We start from the raw sequence: 6,000 nt of genomic DNA, 5'->3' as shown, positions 1-6,000 counted from the left end.
CCACATTCCACCCGAAACAGCCCCGTATTACCTCCACTAGTTTTAGGACTGTATTCATAAGAATATATAACCATGATAGTAGACAAAGAATAAAGGCTTGAGGCAATTTAAGTTCGATGTGAGTTTGAAAAGTTTGTACAAGCAACCAGTGACTTTGCTTCCCTGCTCTTTAAGGGAGAAAATTGTGTGTTATTTTATCTAATATTTCCCCCCAAAAAAGAATGCTGGCTCTTTAAATCGAGCCCGAACAATGGTGACCCAAGTACGCTAAGACTAAATACACTTTCTATGTTGCAAGTATTATGCATGACACTAGCTTACATCTTAAGCCTCTAAGGTCATATTAAATGTGTACGAAACATCAGCAGTGTAACAAAATTACTAACCCTAACCCAAAACTTTTACATCAATACACCAAATACTAAATTATGTCTTTCTATCTTTACCTTTGCTCTCAAGGTAACTTTGTGGAACTGTTTTTGTTCAAGCCCATTGGAGGCCTGCGGTTCAATCCACTCAGTTGTAACCCTCATGATTAAAAAAAGAATTGGGCTTTTTGGTTTCAGCTCCATTTGCAGTCTTTGCCTGCGTGCAGGATGCATGCTAACTAAAAACCAAAGACAAAATCTTGTCAGACATGTCCAAATGTTAAAGAAATGAGAAAATGTACTCCTTTAAAAGGAAGATATTAATGGTCTCAGTTTAAACAGACTAAAACAGGCTGTAATTGCTTTTTAATACTGTGAACATGACTGTGAACAGCTACTTTGTGCTATTCCGCTCACATACAGCAAGACCTATCAGTCATGTGTTTCTCTGTTCTTGCATCACTGCTTCTCTCTTCTTTTCCCATTTTTTTCCTTCCAGCTAGGCCCTTGTCAATTTCCCCCTAATGATCCCTGACCCATACTGAAATTACACAGCAGAGAGGAAAACTCTGTAACTATGACTTCTACTGGCTGATATCACGTGTATATAAAACTACTTCGAATTAGAGACTTTACTAAACAAGGCCTGTCTGAATGATTTATCAATAGCACAAAGCTCGCCTGCAGGCAATTGTAGCAAATGCATTAAAGAGGCAGAGATGAGGTAGTCAAGGGGGTCAATGTCCAACTGAAACATTTGCGTTTCCCTCAAGACTTGGTTGCAATGAAGAGAGAAACTTGATTTTCAGTCAGAGAGAAAGCTAATGGTAATAATTCAATATTCCCTCCCTTCCTTCTACTCTCCTCTTTCATGCAGGCATCTTCAGCCCTCACCCTCTGTTAGCAAGGCGACAAACGCTGATGGCAAACATGTTTTCAGGGACTCACAGGCATTTCCTCAGTGAGCCTGACACAACACCATGCATCACATTATCTCTTTTATTTCCCCTGTTTGCGGCTCCATGGGTGATTTGCCTGGAAATGAATGTTTGGGGAAGGGATTTGCAGATATCCCACGCAGCTATGCGGGTAGCACCAAATGGAATAGATACAACATTGAAAAGCCTGTGTTCACACCTAACTGGTATCGTTTAAACTCTGCTTTGTTTGCCTATTTATTCTAGTTTGTTGAGGCTTGGTGTACGACTATACATATTGTATTTATTCATCACAATCCCCAAACAAGGTAGTTTCATTGCATTAAGAATGGTAAAATTGGTTGGTCGACCATTTTGGTCCAGATTGAAATATCTCAAGAAATATCAGCTCAATTTCTATAATATCTTATACAGTCATTGATGGTTCCCTTAGGAAACTTTAAAACCTTTGGTAATGCACACACTCAATTTCAGTGATACTTTAGGTTTACTGCTCACAAACATTTGAATGCCTACATGCTAAACCAACCATAGCTATAACATTACCTGCTGAACGTCTGCATTTTTACTGTGATAGCATCATAATGTTTGGATTTAGCTCAATAATAGCTGTAATCTATGAAGCTACAGTGTCACTGAGTCACTAGCATGGACTTTTACAATGTTAAAATGTTACATTTTCATTTCATTTTACATACATCTGAGAGTTATTACAACACAAGCAACGATCAAGACAGGAGGGAACGAAGTCAGTAAGTGCCAACAGGCAGTGTATAAGGCATGTTTTTGATTGTTTTTTTAAATAATAATTTATAATCATCATCAGCAACATCAACAAGATCAGTGTAGTCATCATCATCATCATCATCATGTAAATCCTAGTCAGCATAAAATACATCCTCGATGTCATCATCATCAATCAGTAGCATCAATATCATTAAGGTCAGAGGTGTTCATAAAGAGCTGGGTCTTTAGCTTCTTCTTAAAGATGAAAGGGACTCTGCGGACCGAGTGGAGTTTGGTAGCTCGTTCCACCACCTGGGGATGACTGAGGAGAAGAGTCTAGTTAGAGACTTAGGGCCCTGTTGTGATGGGAGTACCAGGCGCCTTTCATTGGCAGAGCGTAGTGGGCGGGACGGAGTGTAGACCTGGATGAGGGCGTTCGGGTAGGCAGGAGCCGTTTGTTGCTGTTTTGTAAGCGAGTAACAGGATTTTGAATTTGAATCTGGAAGCCAGTGGAGGGATATGAGCAGTGGAGTGACGTCTGCCGTTTTGGGTTGATTGAAGACCAGTCGCGCTGCTGCGTGCTGGATCATCTGCAGAGATTTGAATGTGCATGCAAGAAGGCCTGCCGGTAGGGAGTTGCAGTAATCAGTGCCTGATATATATCGTTTTAGTATTGAGGTCATGTCCTATTTGTTTGAAATCTTTCTAACTTAAAAGAAAAAACCTTCACAGGCACATTACTGTAACTTTTTCTGATAGCAAAACGTCAAGAAATGTCGATGTTGGTCTTCATTTGTCCAATATTTAGGTACTGAACAATATATTTGTTGACTTTTCATATGTTCTAATTACCCTTTCTATTGTTACACACCAAATGGCAAATTGAAAAAAAAATCACTTTACAGTGTGTATGGCGTATACTGAGATTATGATTCCTATACTAAACATCTGAAAAGGTTATTTTAGACAGATACATTTCAAGAGAAATTCACAAAAATAGTGGAATTAATTCCTGAATTGGTATTATGTTGAATTGATTTATATTTTGCCCACAGTATAAGTGGGTGTGGGTAACATGTATTGAACTTCTTCCACAACCTAATTAACTGGAAACACATGGTAAATCATTATCGGTTTTGGCCTATGAGACTTTAATTACACCAATGGAAAGCAATGGTTGCATTGGTTGTTGCAAACAATAATAAATTAGCTGAACCTAAAATGTCAGATTTCAACAGACCAATTTGCTATTATAAATTAAATGAATTACAGAGTGAAGAAAAACATTAAATATGACTCTGTCCTGCTTTGACTCTCTCAGCACAATGCTGCAGCCCAGCCTGAGCTACACTGATGCATACACATGTATTTCCTTGTTTCTGTGGGAGCAGCACAAACCCATTTCACAGGATATACAGTACAAACCACAGAAAGGTCAAGGATTTAAGGCAATTCTGCTCTGGATCCAGGACTTTTATCAATTTCACTAACGTCAGTCACTGTGCAGACTTCCCCTCGGTGCCCTTCGTTGACTGCATTTTAAATCTACTGCACGCTGACGGAAAGAATCCACTCTCAATCCTCTTTTATACACAAGTCCATCCCTGCAGACACTGACACTTTAAGCATGTTCATTTGTGTTCATTTATCCTCAGAAAAGGATCTTAAGAGACAATTCCCAACCCCCCTCTATTGTCATCTCCCTCTTGTTGTCTTACAGAATACATGTGAGCACACATCCAGTCCATGCCTTTGGGATTAAAGTCTTGTACAAGAAGCAATTCCAAACACTGTGCAATAATCAATTCTTTGCAGTATAAAGGTCATTTTATCCTCTTTTAAAGAAATGGAGCACTCTGATTAATATTTCATACAGTCATTGATTCTCAGTGACCTTTACACGGGAGAGGGGGTCAATTATCTTACACAGAAAATGGTGAATGAAAGCATTTCCACTGTTGCGTTAATGGTTTAACTGCCACATTCATCATAGTTATCAGGGCAAGCAGGAAGGATATACAGTGCAGGAGAGTGTTGGTTTTCTAACCACGCAGGTGGATTTGTTTTCTTGCAGCTCATTCGTAGATTAGAGATGGGGCAAAAGAGTTCACAATGCAGGCTAAATAAGATGTTGGCCGACCACAAGAGACAAAAATGAAACATTTAAGTTCAGGTTAACTTCTTACAAATGAACCAACAGCGTTAAACATGCAGTTGTACAGACTGACAGGTAACTGGATGATTGGGGCAATTTTTGTGAATTCTGCATTTTTTTGGGCTTAAGTTGGGAAATCAGTTCTGGTAACTGACGATGAACCACTTTAATCTTTCACAAAGAAATAACAGATTTCAGGCAAAGAGAGAATAATGACTAACAGGGTGAGAACGGACCAAAAGGAGGCTGGCCAAACTAAACAAACTATAGGTGTTTAACTACTATTATTATGTTTGGTTGTTTGCATAATTATTTTTAATGCATCCATTCTCTGATGAGCTCCTTGATGTCATCCCTTCACATCCCTAGTTTGTGGTGCTCTACCTCTGCCATGACAAAGTTGTGCAGGAGCGGCACTGGTAGAGTCCAATGACTGCATAAAAAAGGACGACGCGTATCCATCTACTCTCATTGTTCAAAATTGAAGCCAAAATGACTGCCTCCACCATCTTGAAGGTGACGTCATTTGGAGCCAGAGCTGCACAGTAGAGACCGGCGGGTGGAGCTGATGTAGCCCCTTCCGCTAACCAAAACACACTCTTAACTTACCGAAAGCAAACGGCAAAGATCCCTCATGTTGGTGCATTTAAGAGCAGAACAGCTTCTTGTGTTGGTCTGAAGCAGACGTTCACAAATATGGAAACTTCACTGACTGTAGTGATTGTTTTAGTTACGTTTCCTCTCGCCGATCCTCCTCTACTCTGCTAATCCAGAACAGATCGGCTGCAGGAGCCGTATTGGTCAAAGGAGCTGTCAATCATCCTTTTTACATCATCATATAACTCATTAAAACTATACTTGTCAGAAACAGAAACAAAAACACTTGGACATAAATCAGCATGATAAGAACTAACTATAATGACAGAAACCATGTTTTAGAAAAATTTATTTGATGTGTATTTTGATTTTATAGTTTGATTTATGTCCCATCTGTTAACATGGAGGAGGCAGGCTTTATGACCTATACTGCAGCCAGTCAGCAGGGGACGCTAGAGATGATTTGGCTTCACTTTTAGGGAGCTGTCATGTCGTCCATCTTATGTTAAATGCACACCTTCACAATTCATGATAATGTAACTGCTCTCATTCCTTCTTGGTCGATACTGTTGCTTTCCACTCTGATTAATTCCTTAATCTTAAAGTCTTTAATGTTACTTAAAGCTGGCAGTGTGATGATACTCGCCTGCCCTAACATTAAACCTACTATTAATACATCTTTAACATACTTTTCATTTAGTTTAGTTTACTGTATGTTTTTTTAACTTGACTTTTAAGGTTTTGCTTACTGCTCAACATTTTACTTTTATACAATGTTTTACTACTTCTGCCACTGCTACTTCTACTGATGCTAATGATAAGAAAAATGACAATAAAATTGGATCTGAATAGAGAAACGGCTGCATGCCCGGATACCTGGTATGAGCCCAGTGAAGGTTCAGAAAGAGTTGTATTGAAACAGAGTGTGGGAGTGTTGATCAGTTTTTACTGCTCAGCCAAAAACAGGAAAAACATCTGGGCTCATGTGTTTCTGAGAGAAACCTTTAGAGCTGTTGCTTCTATAATTAGAGGCCCTGCAATGATTGTGCATGAAACCTGTATAAATTACTGTTTATGTCAGTGACATGACACCATCTGCATACAAAAATGTCATCTTCTTTGTTAAATCATGTGTGAAGCTCCAACATTTCTTGTGCAATCTTACCTTTTTAAGACGGCAGCCTCCGGTCCGACACCTTTCTTCAATGTTTTTACA

The sequence above is a fragment of the Semicossyphus pulcher genome, unplaced genomic scaffold (assembly GCF_022749685.1).
Source record: "Semicossyphus pulcher isolate SPU_LCO1_2020_fin unplaced genomic scaffold, fSemPul1.0.p SCAF_3, whole genome shotgun sequence".
NCBI classification, from domain to species: Eukaryota; Metazoa; Chordata; class Actinopteri; order Labriformes; family Labridae; genus Semicossyphus; species Semicossyphus pulcher.
This window is presented reverse-complemented; position numbering follows the sequence as displayed.